This window comes from Sphaeramia orbicularis, chromosome 11, assembly GCF_902148855.1.
Source record: "Sphaeramia orbicularis chromosome 11, fSphaOr1.1, whole genome shotgun sequence".
In the NCBI taxonomy this organism is placed as follows: domain Eukaryota; kingdom Metazoa; phylum Chordata; class Actinopteri; order Kurtiformes; family Apogonidae; genus Sphaeramia; species Sphaeramia orbicularis.
This window is the reverse complement of record NC_043967.1, coordinates 331,534-352,527: the sequence shown is the minus strand read 5'-3', so window position 1 is coordinate 352,527 and position 20,994 is coordinate 331,534. Positions and strand designations below refer to the sequence as shown.

The window sequence follows — 20,994 nt, the reverse complement described above, 5'->3', positions numbered from 1 at the left end:
TCTCAGCTGTGTAGGTGGACTTGTTGGCTTTTATACTCACACCGAAGCTACAAAACCGTCACTGAAATGGATTTATGCGAGTAGACAAAACAGGAATAGCATACATTGTGGATGACAGTTGGAGTCATATCCACGATCTATTGTGTATTTTGCAGATGAGACAGCTGTGCATGACGAGCCTGTTTTATTCCCTTTTGCAGGAGCTCCATGCACATTCTGTTTATTGATCTTCAACTTTTACCCTCTGTAGAAAGCCTAGTGAGAGGAGCCGTGCCCTCTGGAGTGTGGGCGTTCTTTTATAACAGGCAGATGTTTTTAACCACCACAAATTCTTTTGTATTTGTGTGTGTTTGTTATCTTTAAACCACCTGTGTATGGTTGGATCCTGTCTGAATGATGAGCAACAGAGTTACACAACGACTGATAATGATTTGTCAGTAGAACAGGAGGGGGGGGGGGGACGCTCTGGTGTTAGAACGCAGCCATTTTTAAATGTCATCCTAAAAACCTGATTGTCACATCAAGTACGCTTCAGAAACGGACGCAGAACAGGTCTGATCATGCATTGTGTGTGCAGTGTTTGACGTCTGAAAATCTTTGAACTCATATCTAGTGTAGTCTCTAGCCTCCTCCTTTGGAATTAGACACATACCACTGGCAAAACGGCAAAAATGGTTGCACTCATTTTGAACCAATTTCACAGTCTCTTTCCAGTGTGAATCAATCCTCTCATCTCGTCATGCTCAGGGAATCAGCCTACCACTGCTTAGCTCTATATTTCAGAATGATGAAGTCGCACGGCGGCTGCCACTACTGTGCATTTATGTATCTGACATATTTCAGTTCTTAGTGTTCGGCTGCAGCTCCGCTCACCGTGCATGTACAGTGATCAGAGGATATTCCCTCATATTGCATCACTTGGTGTGTAATGTATGTTAATGCCTTCTCTGACCCAGTTCTGACTGAGATGCACCGATGGTAATGTGACGTCTTTGAACAACACAGCCAGGAGGAATAACCCAGCTGACTCTGTTCTAACAAAAACAGCCAATCACAACACACACACGCTTACATTCGCACTGAGGTTGGCCAATAGGCATTCAAGTGTTTATTCATAGACACAGTTTGAAGGTTGCAGATGATGGATCATGTATTTTCTGTTCTAATTAGCTCTTTGGATTAGTAATGGAAATGTTACTGTGTGTTTTGTGTTAAAAGCACACACGTTTCATTCTTATCATTGCTGAGTGCTAATTTACATCCAATTTTCCTCATAAATCATTCGTTTCATCATTAATAGAGAATTTGTACATGTCTGTCCTCCCAACCAGAGTGTAGGTTTGAAAGAATCCAACTGAAACTACAGGATGTCTGCTTTTTACTTCTCTTGGATGTTGTGTTGGGGTCATGTGATAAACTAAAGGTGCCTCAAGGTTGATTAGAGCAGAAAATAAACAAAATTACTTCTGTGCTCCAGGCTTTTCACTTTATTTCTTACGAAATACTATGTTCTCATCCCTATAAAAGGTTCTTAAATATTTATGTGGCTCAGTAGGAAAATCACTCTTTGGCTGTTACTAGTTACAACTAAATGTGCATAAACTAATCAGCCTGTTAGTCAGTCTATTTTTGATAATCAATTGATCTTTGAAAGCATCAAACATTTGCTGGTTTCTGCTTCTTTCATTTGTATTTCAGATTTGCAAACATCCTCTTCAGTGTTTAACTCATATGCCCCAAAATACTGATTTTGTTCCACTGTGATTCATTCTCTGCTGTAACAGACTTGATCAACAGCTGTAAATAGAATATAGAGCTTTTTTGATTTGTCTTCATTTTGATTTTGCACTTCTTTTGCTCTTTTGTGCTTTGCTGCTGTAAACCTGGAATTTCAGCTTGTGGGACTAATACAGGCTTATCTTATCTTATCTTATCTTCAGTGACTACTGCCAAAATGGGCTGTTAAAGTTCAGTAAGTTAACAAAATCGTTTTTGAAGAGGTTAATATGTTTCAGGTGCAACAAGTTCTTAAACCCTGATGCAGCTGAGTAGTTTCTCATTTCTTAAACAACCATCAGTCTGACAGGACTGAAAAAACACTGGTAAGTGAGCACACGAGTGTAGCAAACAAACTGGCAACAAGACAGGGGAAGACACAGGGTTTAAATACACAAGAGGGTGGGAAGACAATTGGACACAGGTGGAACACATCAGGGTGGAGTCAGGTAATCAGAGCAGGTGAAACAATCAGGGAAGGGAAGTAAAGACACCAGACATGACACATGAAGGAAACTTAACAAAATAAAACAGGAAATGACAGACAACAGAAAAGACAGACAACAGAAAAGACAGACAACATAAATGACAGAAAACAGAAAAGACAGACAACAGAAAAGACAGACAACATAAAAGACAGACAACATAAATGACAGAAAACAGAAAAGACAGACAACATAAAAGACAGACAACATAAATGACAGACAACGGAAAAGACAGACAACATAAAAGACAGACAACATAAATGACAGAAAACAGAAAAGACAGACAACATAAAAGACAGACAACAGAAAAGACAGACAACATAAAAGACAGACAACATAAATGACAGACAACAGAAAAGACAGACAACATAAATGACAGATAACATAAATGACAGACAACAGAAAAGACAGACAACATAAATGACAGACAACGGAAAAGACAGACAACATAAAAGACAGACAACATAAATGACAGAAAACAGAAAAGACAGACAACATAAAAGACAGACAACATAAATGACAGACAACAGAAAAGACAGACAACATAAATGACAGACAACATAAATGACAGACAACAGAAAAGACAGACAACATAAATGACAGACAACAGAAAAGACAGACAACATAAAAGACAGACAACAGAAAAGACAGACAACAGAAAAGACAGACAACATAAATGACAGACAACAGAAAAGACAGACAACAGAAAAGACAGACAACATAAAAGACAGACAACATAAAAGACAGACAATATAAAAGACAGACAACATAAATGACAGACAACAGAAAAGACAGACAACAGAAAAGACAGACAACATAGATGACAGACAACATAAATGACAGACAACATAAATGACAGACAACAGAAAAGACAGACAACATAAATGACAGACAACAGAAAAGACAGACAATATAAAAGACAGACAACATAAATGACAGACAACAGAAAAGACAGACAACATAAATGACAGACAACATAAATGACAGACAACAGAAAAGACAGACAACATAAAAGACAGACAACATAAATGACAGACAACAGAAAAGACAGACAACATAAATGACAGACAACAGAAAAGACAGACAACAGAAAAGACAGACAACATAAAAGACAGACAACATAAATGACAGACAACAGAAAAGACAGACAACATAAAAGACAGACAACATAAATGACAGACAACAGAAAAGACAGACAACATAAATGACAGACAACAGAAAAGACAGACAACATAAATGACAGACAACAGAAAAGACAGACAACAGAAAAGACAGACAACATAAATGACAGACAACAGAAAAGACAGACAACAGAAAAGACAGACAACATAAATGACAGACAACAGAAAAGACAGACAACATAAAAGACAGACAATATAAAAGACAGACAACATAAAAGACAGACAATATAAAAGACAGACAACATAAATGACAGACAACAGAAAAGACAGACAACAGAAAAGACAGACAACATAGATGACAGACAACAGAAAAGACAGACAATATAAAAGACAGACAACATAAAAGACAGACAACATAAAAGACAGACAACAGAAAAGACAGACAACAGAAAAGACAGACAACATAAATGACAGACAACATAAATGACAGACAACAGAAAAGACAGACAATATAAAAGACAGACAACATAAAAGACAGACAACAGAAAAGACAGACAACATAAAAGACAGACAACAGAAAAGACAGACAACATAAAAGACAGACAACATAAATGACAGACAACATAAATGACAGACAACATAAATGACAGACAACATAAATGACAGACAACAGAAAAGACAGACAACATAAAAGACAGACAACATAAATGACAGACAACAGAAAAGACAGACAACATAAATGACAGACAACAGAAAAGACAGACAACAGAAAAGACAGACAACATAAAAGACAGACAACATAAATGACAGACAACAGAAAAGACAGACAACATAAATGACAGACAACAGAAAAGACAGACAACATAAATGACAGACAACAGAAAAGACAGACAACAGAAAAGACAGACAACATAAATGACAGACAACAGAAAAGACAGACAACAGAAAAGACAGACAACATAAATGACAGACAACAGAAAAGACAGACAACATAAAAGACAGACAATATAAAAGACAGACAACATAAAAGACAGACAATATAAAAGACAGACAACATAAATGACAGACAACAGAAAAGACAGACAACAGAAAAGACAGACAACATAGATGACAGACAACAGAAAAGACAGACAATATAAAAGACAGACAACATAAAAGACAGACAACAGAAAAGACAGACAATATAAAAGACAGACAACATAAAAGACAGACAACATAAATGACAGACAACATAAATGACAGACAATATAAAAGACAGACAACATAAAAGACAGACAACATAAATGACAGACAACATAAATGACAGACAACAGAAAAGACAGACAATATAAAAGACAGACAACATAAAAGACAGACAACATAAATGACAGACAACATAAATGACAGACAACAGAAAAGACAGACAATATAAAAGACAGACAACATAAAAGACAGACAACATAAATGACAGACAACAGAAAAGACAGACAACAGAAAAGACAGACAACATAGATGACAGACAACATAAATGACAGACAACAGAAAAGACAGACAACATAAAAGACAGACAACAGAAAAGACAGACAAATCCAGACACAGTCTGGGAGCCGACATGACAAGGGGTGGATGAAGTGATTACCCATCATGCCTAGTGCCTACAGTGCAAGCCTGTGGGGGCAGGGTTACAATCTGGGCTTGCTTGAGTTGGTCAGGTCTGGATTCAATAACAAAGGTTTTTCCTAGGGATGGGAACTGAAGGTGCATGCTGCTAGTGAGAATCGATAAGAATTTAATGATTCTGATTCCTTATTGATTCTCATTGGGTGAAGGAATAAAAGAGTACAAATGGGTGTGTTTGCATTAACTGTCTTTTTTTATTTCCAACTGCACAGAAAATATAACATATACAGTATGTAGAAATAATAATAACAGATGACGCTGGGCCCGGTTGGGGGGGGGTGTAAACAGTGAAAGTGAAACTAAAGATGCTTTACTAATTCATCTATTGCTGCATTTCCGGTTCGACTCAGCTCGTCTCCTGTTGTTGTGCACCTCATTTCCTTTCCCCTACCTTCAGAAACTTGTACTTGAGGGAGTACGACGTTTGTTGCCCGCACCAGAACTGGAACTGGGCCCGGATGACGGCCTGGTGTTCACATGCTGGAATCACATGCTGTGGACAAATGTTTGAACAGATAGGAGGGATTTCACCCTTAAGAAGAAGTGGAAGCTTTGACAGTGTTCACCTGGACCTGGTGTGGTCTGTTTGGACCTGGTGTGGTCTGTTTGGACCTGGTGTGGTCTGTTTGGACCTGGTGTGGTCTGTTTGGACCCGGTGTGGTCTGTTTAGACCTGGTGTGGTCTGTTTGGACCCGGTGTGGTCTGTTTAGACCTGGTGTGGTCTGTTTAGACCCGGTGTGGTCTGTTTGGACCCGGTGTGGTCTGTTTAGACCTGGTGTGGTCTGTTTGGACCTGGTGTGGTCTGTTTAGACCTGGTGTGGTCTGTTTGGACCCGGTGTGGTCTGTTTAGACCTGGTGTGGTCTGTTTGGACCTGGTGTGGTCTGTTTAGACCGGGTGTGGTCTGTTTGGACCCGGTGTGGTCTGTTTGGACCTGGTGTGGTCTGTTTAGACCTGGTGTGGTCTGTTTGGACCTGGTGTGGTCTGTTTAGACCGGGTGTGGTCTGTTTGGACCCGGTGTGGTCTGTTTGGACCCGGTGTGGTCTGTTTAGACCCGGTGGGGTCTGTTTGGACCCGGTGTGGTCTGTTTGGACCCGGTGTGGTCTGTTTGGACCTGGTGTGGTCTGTTTAGACCTGGTGTGGTCTGTTTGGACCTGGTGTGGTCTGTTTAGACCGGGTGTGGTCTGTTTGGACCCGGTGTGGTCTGTTTGGACCCGGTGTGGTCTGTTTGGACCTGGTGTGGTCTGTTTGGACCGTCTGTGCCTCAACACCATATTAGCTATGTTCTGATCAAAACAATGTAGCGTACACATGACGTCATCGCGCATGTGCAGCGAAGGTGGAGTCGATAAGCAGAATCATTAAGCAGTCAAACGATTCAAAGGAATCGAGCTACTGGGATCCTTTTCTCAAAAAGAACCGGTTCTCGATTCCCATCCCTAGTTTTTACATCAGTGGTTTTTTTTCCTCCCTGAGGGCAATAGTGAATTCAAAGATGGCAATGCTAACGTGACAATGTGGACCAGGTATCTAACCACTAACCCTCTTTTTTTTTGTTGACTCACTCTGAAACATGGTCACTCATACTATTTCCCCAGTCAAAATATTGACTCAGGGAAGATAATGCTTCAAAAATAGATTTATAATGGTTATGCAAAGCTCATTCTACATTTAGCGACTAATTACTTTGCATTTGATGTCCAGTGACTCACATTTGTTTCTTTAATACTAGGTGTCAAATACTTTGGAATAGATGTTAAGTTCAACAGTTTTTTGGTTTCTAATAAACTGAGAGGTAATCAGAGAATGAAGCTTTGCCTTACGTCTGACTCTAGGTGTTATTTAAATATGCACAATCATTTGACTTCTATTGAATGCAGTCCTTCCATTTGGCTAAAAACACACTGTGGCTGGATGAAAACATTTGATCCAGTTCTCAGACAGATCAGATTAAAAAAAAAAACAGCTAAAGGAAATCTAACTGGTTCTTATTTTTGCCACAACTTGTTTACTTGTATTTCCATATTACTTGCAATTCCACATAAAATATCGTAGCTTTTTGTGACAACCAGAGCTGATGAGATATGAAACATAAACACTGACACACTGGGTGGACTGTTGGTAGTGGAGTATACTGTAAAAACAAAGTAAGCCACTGCACACGGCTGATCATTATCTGTGAGCCCCCTTTAAATCACCTCAGCACGAACCCACCCAAACGACCTCAGAGCCTTCTATTCAGAGCCCACAGACAGATTAAGTAGCATTAAACACAGGTCAACACAAACACAGCTCCGCTTTCTTCCCTTGTTATCACACTTTATCACACATAAACATGTGTGCAAAACCCCACCCACCCCCAAACACACACACACACACACACACACCTACACACACACACACACACACACACACACACACACACACACACACACACCTACACACCTACACACACACACACCTACACACACACACACACACACACACACACACACACACACTCCCCTCTCTTCAACATTTCTCAGAATTAAATGACTACAGCAAATAGAGAACTGAACAGTGGCTTCATTCGGAGCCCAAAATAAACACAATGTCTTCTTTCATGCCTTGTTCCTTCTTGTGACTATTTCAAACGACCTGATTTTTCTTTGACGGTTCTTATGTGTTTGGCAGCAGAGTGCCAAACACAAAGCAAACACATCGGTGTGCCTCAAATGACAGTGGCAGCAGTAGATCTTTACTAACATAAAGTCATAGTGGAGTATGAGCTGTTGGATGGTGTGGTGGCTCGAATGCACAGTCAGTCTGTTATGTCTAAATAAACCAGTTTGTCAAACTGGGTCAGACCACGAAGCATGAGGAGCTGCAGTTTCAGACCACAAATGATGTCAGTAACACAATCTGCAGGCCTTTTAGCTCCATGAATTACACTTCCACTCAAGAACAACATAGGAAACAACTTTTCCTCTGACTTGTCATTGGTTAGACTCTTTTAGACCAGCTGAATGCAGGCTCTGAGCAACCTGATGTGCATGCTGAATTCATGTCATCCTTTTGTGTTTAGAGATCTAGACATTTTCTAAATTAAAGGTCTGGTGTGTTTGATTCAGGACATGAATGGAATATACAATTAGGGATGGGAATCGATACGAATTTAATAATTCCAATTCCATTATTGATTTTGCTTATCGATCCGATTCCTTATCGATTCTCATTGGGTGAAGGAATAAAAGAGTACAAACGGATGTGTTTACATTAACTGTATTTATATTTCCATCCGCACAGAAAATAGAACATATACAGTATGTACAAATAATAAGAACAGATGACGCCAGGCCCAGTTCGGGGGGGGTTTGGGGGGGGGGGGGGGCATGGCATACAGTGAAAGTACCTGGACCTGGTGTCCTCTGTTTGGACCTGGTGTGGTCTGTTTAGACCTGGTGTGGTCTGTTTAGACCTGGTGTGGTCTGTTTGGACCTGGTGTGGTCTGTTTAGACCTGGTGTGGTCTGTTTAGACCTGGTGTGGTCTGTTTGGACCTGGTGTGGTCTGTTTGGACCTGGTGTGGTCTGTTTAGACCTGGTGTGGTCTGTTTGGACCTGGTGTGGTCTGTTTGGACCTGGTGTGGTCTGTTTAGACCTGGTGTGGTCTGTTTGGACCTGGTGTGGTCTGTTTGGACCTGGTGTGGTCTGTTTGGACCTGGTGTGGTCTGTTTGGACCTGGTGTGGTCTGTTTAGACCTGGTGTGGTCTGTTTGGACCTGGTGTGGTCTGTTTGGACCTGGTGTGGTCTGTTTAGACCTGGTGTGGTCTGTTTGGACCTGGTGTGGTCTGTTTGGACCTGGTGTGGTCTGTTTAGACCTGGTGTGGTCTGTTTGGACCTGGTGTGGTCTGTTTAGACCTGGTGTGGTCTGTTTGGACCTGGTGTGGTCTGTTTGGACCTGGTGTGGTCTTTTTACACTGTTTCTGCCTCAACACCATGTTGTCTACGTTCTGACCAAAACAATGCAGCGTACGCATGACGTCATCGCGCATGTGCAACGAAGGTGGAATCGATAAGCAGAATCATTAAGCAGGCAGGCAAACAGTTCCAAGGAATTGAGCTACTGGGATCCGGTTCTCAAAAAGAACCGGTTCTCAATTCCCATCCCTATATGCAATTCATAATTGTTTTCATTCTTGTGTAATTGCCTGAAAATTATTCCGCTGTAGTGCCACTGTGTTTCTACAGTACGTCAGAACAGGCTTCCTCTTCTGGTTTTATTGCTTTATAGTCGGTGTCATCTAGTGTTAAGGTGCATTACTATCACCTACTATAGGTTTGAGTGTGCTCTTGCATAACTAGTCCTATCTCCTCACTTTATTAGAGTTGTGTCAGTGTTAATCTTTACAACTGTGAGTCTAAAATAATATGTAAAAACTTTGTTATTTGGCTTACATGTATTTCTTAAAAACCTGCCTTTCCTTAAGCCTTTGCACCCAAGGTTTGTACCCAAAATGGGTAACAGAGCTGTTGTCATTGTCAAATGTCATGAGTAAGGCCTTAAAATCATGTGAAATCCTAATTTTGTAATTAAAAAATAATAATAAAAAAATCTTAATCCTAGTTTAAAAATTCATGTTTGTGGAATCTACAATCTCACCACCAGATGTTATTTATTATGACACAATGAACCTTTAAAAGATATAATGCAATACAGGCGTCACATTCATATTCAGCAATAGGTACCAAAAATGCCAAATGGAGCTGCATTTTCTCTGACTGCTGATACAGATTTTCATAAACTGGCTGTGTGCATGTAACAGAAAACTGAGGACGTGGTATTCTGAGCTGGACTGACAGTCAGTGTACATTTGAAACACTGACATAGAATTGTGAGGCCAGTGTAGATGAACATGTCCAGTTCTGTCACAATTCTGTGAAAATGTGTTGTGTCAGTCTGCTTTCTTGTGCAACCTGATGAATTCCATCGGTCTCCTCACGACCATTACATAACCAAACCACTAATTACCAAGCTGAACAGCTATCATTGGTTTGTTGTTAGGTTTCTTTTCTCTAAAGTCCTTTTAGCACAAATGGATGTTTCCTGTGCAGTCAATGCCCCCCCCCCCCCCCCTCGCCCACACACACACACACACACACACACACAAGTTCTGAGAGTTTTTAAAACTATTAAGATGAAGCTTGGATGCAGTTAAATCTATCTGTTAATGGACTGAAGTGACTCTAACCCTGAAAGTTTTTGCAGGTAGTGTTTTCAACCTGCGCTCTTCAAACCTCCTCTAGGACATTGCCGAAGGGCTTTTCTTGAATGTTTTCACCTGAACTAAACTTAATTAATGAACAGATTTGGTAAGCTCGTGATACAGCATGGGGCTTCATTTTGAAGAATTAGTATCGTAAACACAGTAAATTGCCCTCAGGAGTTGTACATTACAGCTGTATAATCATGTCTGTATTTGGATTTTATAAAGTCAGTGAGTTCAAATCAAATCACAACCTCAAATATGTTCTGAGGACACAACCTTATATCATGTTGACGACATCAAATCTATCTCACACACACACACACACACACACACACACACCCCCCAAAGCATTTTGCTGTGCATCCATGTGTCTCCCCTACTTTCCCCCTTCTCCCCCAATCTCTCTCTCTCTCTCTCTCTTTTCTCCTCCTTTACTCTCTCTCTTTAACCCCAGCTGCTCCTGTCATTCGTCCATCCTCCTCAGTCCAGTTCTGCTCCAGGTTTCTGCTGTTAAAGGTAATTTTTCCTTCCACTGTCACCACTCACTAGTGTTTACTCCTGGAGGATTCTGTGAATTGCCTTAGAGTCTGGTTTCGACCGGCTTGATATCTAAAGTGTCATGAGATAACTTTTGTTATGATTTGGCTAGGGATGCAGCGATACCACTTTTTTCCAGACTGAGTACGAGTACTTCCATTTGAGTACTTGCCGATACCAAGTACTGATCCTAGTCCTTAGTAATCCCATTCCAGTTGTTCGTTCCTTTAGTAAATGTGCTTTATTGTCGTTGTCATTAGTCTGACTGGAACAAAGTGCTGCTACTGACATTTAATGTGTTGGAATGAGTGTTTGTCAATTAATCCACCAGGGGGCGCCGCTCTGAATTAACCATACTGAACAAATACCACGAAGAAGAGGAAAGTTTAATGAAGAAGAAGGAAGTCAGTAATAACAAACATCGAGACAACAGAGGAAACACTAATGTGATACTAATGCTGCAGCGTTTTCTCTGTAAGGTTTAAAAGTTTAGCTTCAGCAGGAAGAGAAAAGACAAATGAGTTAGAAGTTTGGTTTTCACTTCCGCTGGCAGCGGTCTGCACCGCTCCGTACCTCCATAATATTATGAGCAGGATGGAAACCAGCCCAGCCCTGGGTAGTTGTCCTAAATGTGTCAGTAGTTTTTCTGGGTAGTTGTCCTAAGTGTGTCAGTAGTTTTTCTGGGTAGTTGTCCTAAGTGTGTCAGTAGTTTTTCTGGGTAGTTGTCCTAAGTGTGTCAGTAGTTTTTCTGGGTAGTTGTCCTAAATGTGTCAGTAGTTTTTCTGGGTAGTTGTCCTAAATGTGTCAGTAGTTTTCTGGGTAGTTGTCCTAAATGTGTCAGTAGTTTTTCTGGGTAGTTGTCCTAAATGTGTCAGTAGTTTTTCTGGGTAGTTGTCCTAAATGTGTCAGTAGTTTTTCTGGGTAGTTGTCCTAAATGTGTCAGTAGTTTTTCTGGGTAGTTGTCCTAAGTGTGTCAGTAGTTTTTCTGGGTAGTTGTCCTAAATGTGTCAGTAGTTTTTCTGGGTAGTTGTCCTAAGTGTGTCAGTAGTTTTTCTGGGTAGTTGTCCTAAATGTGTCAGTAGTTTTTCTGGGTAGTTGTCCTAAATGTGTCAGTAGTTTTTCTGGGTAGTTGTCCTAAATGTGTCAGTAGTTTTTCTGGGTAGTTGTCCTACATGTGTCAGTAGTTTTTCTGGGTAGTTGTCCTAAATGTGTCAGTAGTTTTTCTGGGTAGTTGTCCTAAATGTGTCAGTAGTTTTTCTGGGTAGTTGTCCTAAATGTGTCAGTAGTTTTTCTGGGTAGTTGTCCTAAGTGTGTCAGTAGTTTTTCTGGGTAGTTGTCCTAAATGTGTCAGTAGTTTTTCTGGGTAGTTGTCCTAAATGTGTCAGTAGTTTTCTGGGTAGTTGTCCTAAATGTGTCAGTAGTTTTTCTGGGTAGTTGTCCTAAGTGTGTCAGTAGTTTTTCTGGGTAGTTGTCCTAAATGTGTCAGTAGTTTTTCTGGGTAGTTGTCCTAAATGTGTCAGTAGTTTTTCTGGGTAGTTGTCCTAAATGTGTCAGTAGTTCTTCTGGGTAGTTGTCCTAAATGTGTCAGTAGTTTTTCTGGGTAGTTGTCCTAAATGTGTCAGTAGTTTTTCTGGGTAGTTGTCCTAAATGTGTCAGTAGTTTTTCTGGGTAGTTGTCCTAAGTGTGTCAGTAGTTTTTCTGGGTAGTTGTCCTAAGTGTGTCAGTAGTTTTTCTGGGTAGTTGTCCTAAATGTGTCAGTAGTTTTTCTGGGTAGATGTCCTAAATGTGTCTGTAGTTTTTCTGGGTAGTTGTCCTAAATGTGTCTGTAGTTTTTCTGGGTAGTTGTCCTAAATGTGTCAGTAGTTTTTCTGGGTAGCTGTCCTACATGTGTCAGTAGTTCTTCTCTAACTCCCACAGTGGCTCTTTGAACAGATCCTCTACCTCCTCAGTTCCGCTGGTATTCTCTGTCTGGGTACTCATCCTCCATCACCTGGAAAACAGATGAAAGTACGCAGAGGACGGACAGAAGGCTGCGTCTGTATCTGTCTGTGTCTGGAACGGTACTGTCAGTCAGCCTTACTTTTATCACCCTCATTTATTTGGTTCAATCTCCACACTCTTCACACTCACACACATTATTCTACCTGCTGCACTGAACTGGGAATGTCACACAGCCGTAAGTGGTATTGTTGCATTTGTATCGGATGACCTTTACGAGTACGAGTACAAGTACACACACTGAGTATCGGAGCCAATGCCTGATACTGGTATCAGATCAGTGCATCCTTAGATTTGACGCTATAGAAATACAATTAGATAGATAGATAGATAGATAGATAGATAGATAGATAGATAGATAGATAGATAGATAGATAGATAGATAGATAGATAGATAGATAGATAGATAGATAGATAGATAGATAGATAGATAGAGCTCAAGGAGAAGGGTTTGGAAGCTAGGTCAGGTTTTCCAAATCCAGTCTCTTGTCTATACTTGCTGAGCAGTGCATACCATGAGACTGTGCCCTCCTCTGAGCCGACATGGAGTCCAACAAAGCACAGGATCACAGTGAGCCAGGGTTTACACACAACTGCAAAAGGAAGCAGCTCTGATAGCTTTGTATTCTAATCTTGAGATGCAAGAGATGATGTGGAGAGCTGTCACATAAAGACTTCAGAGACATTACAGAGACTGAAAGGCTGCATGTCTTGCTTATGTTATGTATAAATCTTTCTGAATCATATTGAAATTAAAGGAAATTTTCAGAACTGTAAAGAAAAGAGAGCTACATAGCCTACTTTATGTTTTTGTGTTTTTGTTTTTTTTTTTGATGCATGAACACTTGCTGAATAATTTAGGTGACTATAGTTTAGCACCTGCTATTAAAACTCCAGTGATCTACCACCTGCTTGTATTGTCATGAACCATCAGCTTTAAAACACCACATAACCCAAATATTAATCTGAAATAAGGGGTTACGTTGGCCTGTAGACAGTAGGATGTCTGCTTCCATTTTGGACAGTCATACCAAATCGGAGATCCAAGTGTTGCTCCTGGAAGATTCTGTTGGGGTCTGTGAATTGGGTTATTAAGAGTCTGGTTTAGCCCAGATCTAAATGTAAAGTGTCATGAGGTATTGATTGTTATGATGTGGCTCTATATAAATAAAATTTGATTGATTGATTGATTGATCACAAAAGGCTTTACAATATGTGTAACACTCTGTCCTTTGATTCTTGGTTTAGGTGAAGAAAAACAAAATAAAACAAGTGTTCAGAGAACACAAACCTCCGCCAAACACCCTGAGTGGTGTGTATGTGTGGATCGACTATTTCTGTTTAAATTCTACAGTTTCCAGGTTGTTCCATACAGCAGAAACAGTTGAAGCTTGGTACCAGTCATGTGTCTGTCCAATTAGATTCAATTCACATCAATATTAGTTGAGTTCTAATTTTAAATGTGTGGTAAATGGGATTTTCAATGTTAAATGTAAATGTCCACAGAGTCCACATTCCACAGTGGATGTGGACAATTTAGTTCCAGATACAAGAGATTGTTCTAAGCTATGGGTGGATCTAATTGGAGGCTAATCAGAGACGTTTTGAATTTTGTATGAATTTTGGAAAATTGCTCAATGATGACAGATGGAAAATTGTAGATGTTGTGACCTTGCTGTGACCTTGAACTTTGGCCTACTGGGACCAAAATGGAATGGGTTGGTCCCAGGGCCTAGGCCTATCTGTGGGGAAGATTTGGGAAAGATGGGTGGAAGAGTTTTACACTGAAGATGAGAACAAACAAACAAACAAACAAACAAACAAACAAACAAACAGACAAACACGCAAAAACACATCTGTGTTTGTGATCACAATACCTCCTGGCAGAGGTAAGAAATAAAAATGGTACAGACCTTAGGAAAAGCCAGAGAAGAGACACAAGTCTTCTGGTTATTATCTAAACATTTGAAATCCATTAGAGTGCTACATTATATCCTCATTGAAGTGGAGTTTCAGTAACCACTAGTTTTCTGGTATTATTGCTTTTTGTAATTTGCACAACAAAAAAACAGCAGGAACATAAGGAACTTTTTCCAACAACCAAAGTGTCAGTAAAAGTAAAAGTAAGTAGTCAAATTAAACCTGCCATATTAACCTAGCATTTACTAAAAACCTTCTCCTGCTCCTACAAAAAAAATGGTGGTTATATCAAAGTGTAAAATGTCCCCAATATTTTTATACGGAGGAAACACAGCAGCATGGTTAAAGAAACAGAGCTGAAGATGAGGAAACAGACTGAGAGTCTGAGAGTATGTAGGTGGAAAATCTGTACACGATTAAATTAGAAATGAGTGGTTAGTCATTGGTAGCATCCAGAATTACATTCATGATAATAAATCAGACTAGGCACAGCCAGTTTGAGGATTTCCCTGAGGTTGTGGTCTTGTCTGGTTTTGAAATAGAACCCTTTTTGTCCACATTGTCTGAGACTGAGAGGAGACAGAGACCTTCAGAATGGGCCCAGTGTGGACCAGTGTGGTGCGCCTTTTGTGTCACTGCCAATCAGTAACCTTTTCATCAGTGGTGATTCACTGGAAGTAGGATTGGAGAATCTGACTTAAAGGTGAGGAAGGCTAGTCAAGGTGCATGTCGCTAGCTCATCATATGTAAGGGTGAGAGTCACTAAGAATTTAACAATTCTGATTCCATTATCGATTTTGCTTATTAATCCGATTCCTTATCGATTCTCATTGGGTGAGGGAATAAAAGAGTACAAACGGGTGTGTTTGCATTAACTGTCTGTTATATTTCCATCTTCACGGAAAATATAACATATACAGTATGAACAAATAATAATAACAGATGACGCTGGGCCCGGTTGGGGGGCCGGGGTGGGGGTGGGGGGGGTGTACAGTGAAAGTAGAACTCCAGACTCTTTACTAATTCCTCTATTGCTGCATTTCCACTATGTGGAACTGGTTCGACTCAGCCCATCTCCCGTTGTTGTGCACCTCATTTCCTTTCCCCTACCTTCAGAAACTTGTATTTTAGGGGGTACGACATTTGTGTCCGCACCAGAAGCAGAACTGGGCCCGAATGACGGCCTGGTGTTCACTCTGCCGCTAGATTCACAAGCGCCGCTAAGTAGCGAATCAAATATGTGACATTCCTATAAATGCATCACATGTGGACAAATGTTTGAACAGATTGAAGGGATTCCACCTTTAGAAGAAATGGAAGCTTTGACAGTGTTACAAGTAAGTGGACCTGGTGTGGTCTGTTTAGACCTAGTGTGGTCTGATTAGACCTGGTGTGGTCTCTTTAGACCTGGTGTGGTCTGTTTGGACCTGGTGTGGTCTCTTTAGACCTGGTGTGGTCTGTTTGGACCTGGTGTGGTCTCTTTAGACCTGGTGTGGTCTGTTTGGACCTGGTGTGGTCTCTTTAGACCTGGTGTGGTCTCTTTAGACCTGGTGTGGTCTGTTTAGACCTAGTGTGGTCTGATTAGACCTGGTGTGGTCTCTTTAGACCTGGTGTGGTCTGTTTGGACCTGGTGTGGTCTGTTTAGACCTAGTGTGGTCTGATTAGACCTGGTGTGGTCTCTTTAGACCTGGTGTGGTCTGTTTGGACCTGGTGTGGTCTCTTTAGACCTGGTGTGGTCTGTTTGGACCTGGTGTGGTCTGTTTAGTTTGTTTCTGCCTCAACACTATGGTTGCTACGTTCTGACCAAAACAATGCAGCGTACACATGATGTCATCACACATGTGCAATGAAGGTGGAATCTGTAAGCAGAATCATTGAACAGGCAAACGATTCCAAGGAATCGAGCTACTGGGATCCAGTTCTCAAAAAGAACCGGTTCTGAATTCCCATCCCTAATCATATGGCTGACGTACTGAAATGACCAACTATTCAGTCTAAAATTCTCACACATGGGCAATTTAGTTTGACCAATTAAACAATTAAAATGGATGTCTTTGGACATTGGAAGGAAGTGGGGGTGCCTGGAGACAACCAAGAGCCCAGAATGGGGGAGAACATGCAAACTCCACACATGACCTCCTTTCTGTGAGGTGACAGTACTAACCACTGCACCGCTGTGTTGCCAAATGTTCCTATTCCACTTATATTCCTCTTGAATTGACCAAGCACCTGTATTTTTTCTTTTAGTTAATGTCTAAATATTGCTATAACATCTTTCATCCTATTCATCACATCATACCACAGCCTTAGCCTTCCAAAAACCTAGAGACAGCAGATTTGTGGAGCACTATTCATAGCGTACATTTTATAAGAGCTGAGAAAAATGATAATTATGATCATGGATCATGATTGTAACATAATCTTTACACCATTTTGTCCAGTTCTAACAGGAAGTGATGCTGTATGTCTGATATAACTGTGCACAGATAACAGAAGGAGCAGGGTTCAAGACAAAAATATTTCAGCTTGAGTTTGGATGAGGCTCTAAAACTAGTCCAACCTACTGTTCTATGGAACGACCCCTTCTGCAACTATTAACACACATTCACATTGTCGTCTATCCTGATCGCTCACACACTGACAGTCCGCCCACACATACACCTCCACAGTTGGCCGCAGACGTCGCCGCTGTCCACACTAATCCAAAACGCAGACTAACATGACAGTAGTGTGGTGTGTGCATGAGTGGACGCTCTGGCTTTGACCCGAGGGGAGCGACTGTAGCTGGCATGTTCATGCCCTGCATCTCCCAACCCCTGCCTTTGACAGTTGGTTTCATTGACCTACTTTAGACACAACACTCCAACTGATATAATTTTCTGCTGTTTTCACTGAAAGAGGGGAGGACTCAAAAGGGAGAATGAGAGAGGGGACATCGAATTAAATTTTGGATCTTAGATTCACTAAAACACATAATTCAGATGCAGGAAATATCTCTAGTTACAGACACGTCTCAATTTGTGTAAATTCATCTGGTTTTTAGTCTCAGACGTTTGTAGATGGATTATATGTCAGATGACAGTCTGCACTGGTAACCTTTCCTACAGTCCCCATGTGGTTACCATGACAATTTGTGCTGTGGGCAACACTTGGCATGTGAGGTTTGCACTTGGTGGTTTGGAACCTCTCTCACAATGAGGTAATCCTGTTTCAGCCCTGAACTGCACACATTGTCCTGACCTCTTCGCACAGCCAGGGCTTTAAGTTGGATCTCAACAGGCACAACACACCTCTGCTGTTACATTTCACAACTAGTAACCTTTTCTGTTCACGCCTCATTTGAACTTCACACCACTGTCACCATAGGTGGATTGATATCCAGTTAATAGTTGTCAGTCATGTATCCATTTTTTAAAACGTTTTTACTGTACACTAAATTCAGCAGCTGTCCTATTCAGTAGACAATATTTTAGTTAGAATCAAATTTCTACCAATGTAACAATTTAACATTTACTCTATTTTTAGCTCTGCTTTCATCTGTTAAATGCCTCCATTATCTGCTGTTTGGCCAGTGGATCTCTTTGCCTGTCTGTGTTTGGGCAGTTCAGAATGCGTATAAAATAATATAGATTTGCATAGCATGAAAGAGAAGCCCTCGTAGGCGGTTTGGGCACCTGGTCAGGATGCCTCCTGGACTCCTCCCTGGTGAGGTGTTTTGGGCATGTCCAAACGGGGCAGACCCAGGACACGCTGCAGGAATTATACCCTGTGTCTGGCCTGGGAACACCCTGGAATCCCACCGAAGGAACTAGAGGAGGTGGCCGGGGAGAGGGAAATCTGGGCTTCCCTACTCAGGCTAACAGAATCCACTTTCGCATATTTATTTTCTGTGATATTGTGGTTAGTGCTGATGTGTAACTAGTTAGTGTTTTATGAAGTTACTAATCTGACTCACAAGACAGACTTTATTGACAGTATTCCAACTATTAGCCAATTATTTCAGTCATCATTCTTCTCCTGTTCTGTATTCTGTGGTTTTCAAAGTTCTCCTTGCTTTGTGAACACCAACAACATCCAAGCTGCAACTAGACCCTGAAAATGCCTTTTATAGCCACTAAAAAGCCATTTTATTCTCTTTGCAAAGGCACTACATACTGCACAATATGACAAGCCAAGCTGCACACAAGACCAAGAGTTTTTTCTGTTATTCCAGAGCTATGATGGTTTCCGTCAGACCTTTCTCCAATGCTGGCACAGTGCTTAAATGTGGAGAGTCCTAAATTAATATACATTGAATGGATGTTGTTGATGCACACCTGCTCCAGTCCAGGACATGGCTCCAAACCCCAAAGGAAAAAGTCATTACCTGGAAAAAATGTCACATGTAATTATCAACCAAATGAGCCTCAACATGGATCAGTGCCACACCTCCACCCCTGTAGGTCTGACTCACACAATTATATAGCACTAGTATGTGACCTGCAGGGAACCACGGGAGGTAGATGTGGTAGTTTTTATGCTTGGGAGAGCAGACTTTTGGGAAAAGATGTCAGTCTATATTTTAGAAGTAGTGACATAAAAATTATTTGGTAAGTCATTCTTTAAAATATAAACAACAAATAATATACAGTATTAATACCCAGGTGCACCTGCAGAGTGAAACTGTGAGGTATACATAAAGTACATGGACGGGGGTGGAATGGTGAATAGTTTGTGGGGGGGTGGAGGGTGGGAGTTCTCCATAAGTACTGAGATGTAACTTACCTAGCTCTTTCTATGTACAGTACACAGCACATCTTTCAAGACCAGGCTGCACATTTTTGTAATAACATGTTTTGGTCCATTTCCAATGGTCTGGGCCGCATTTTTTTTTTTTTTTCAAAGTTTTTTGTATAAGTCAGAAGTCATAAAAAAAAAGAATAAATATGACAAACAGTATTCCCCTGTGCCTTGTATTACATGCAAGCACACGGGGAATAAAGATGTTTCTGAACTGGTTTAGGATTTCAGTGTTCTGCATTTGGGTCCAAACCACGCCTGTTATAAATTGGCCTTTAAAGAATAATTATCAGTGTTGGCTAAACTGACCTGTTGGATGTTAAACATTATTGACAGTGCACACTTTTGCCTTGAACATGAACCAAAGTAAAAGACAGTATCCTCTTATTAAAACTGGAGCTAACAACACACATAAAACCAATGCTAAATTACCTAATAGTTCGACTTTAATTGTCAGCTTCTACAAAAACAAAAGTCCTTGTTCCATAGCTGTCCCTGTGTGAGTGTGAGTTTACAGGAAGAGTGTGTGTGTTGGTCCTTTGGTGTATATATAGCAACTAGTCTGAGGCTGTTGATGACAGCTGTAATTACAGGCTGAGCTGTTCAGACTACTAAGACATACTAAGACGTATGTGTGTGTTTTTGAACAAGTTTGGTTTGTTATGGGGATGAAAATCTATTTACACTGCTACGTGTGGGGATGTTTTTTGCTTCAGAGAACAAAATGCAGGTTCTCATAATGTAACTCATAAAATGCCTGGATTAGATGTAGGTTTAGGGTTAGACATGCTGTGGTTATAGTTAATGTTAGAGCAGCCAATGTTCCTTAAAGTGATGGAAACATGACGAGTGTGTGTGTTCTCTTATGAAGGGGCTTATGAAAAGCCCACAGAGTTCCCTGCATGTGTTCAATCCAAGGCCAAAAATACCAAGGCCTGATGAAATTATTTTTTGGTGGGGCACAGTATACAAGTCAGTTTTTGGATGCACTATAACCACATATCACCACTAGGATACACCAAAGCGCATACACCATTATTTCAAATATTAATTCAAACTAGACTTTCATACATTTCCTGAAGGAAATGCAACTCGTGTGCTTTGCCTCTTGGTGGATTGGTGGACTTGTGGCTAGGTGAGATTTTAGGTGCGGTGTAAAAGCAAGAAATAGCTCCCATTCCCTTCATATGGGGAATCTGTGTGGCAGTGTTTAGCGACTGAAGACTAATGAGTGATGACCACAGACTTTCTGTGGGCCTGTATTCAGATGAGAAGCCTCCTACTGTCTGTGTCAGTCCAGTTAGAGCAGTGTTTAAACAGGCTCCTTTAACTGAACACTTCCATGTGTATGTGATCCCAGCTCATTCATTTCATATGGAGGACTTGTGTGAAGCTAATGAGCTTTATTTATTTGTATTTTATTTATTATTTGTATATTTTTAAATTTTTTTTTATGTTATTGTAGCTGTAATACG

General features: G+C 40.7%; 1 protein-coding gene across 1 annotated transcript in view; it reads left to right on the top strand.

Moving 5' to 3' along the window:
• ripor2 (RHO family interacting cell polarization regulator 2) overlaps window positions 1-20,994 on the top strand; it is a 144,166-nt gene that overhangs the window by 699 nt on the left and 122,473 nt on the right. The gene's annotated exons all lie outside the window — the stretch shown is intronic.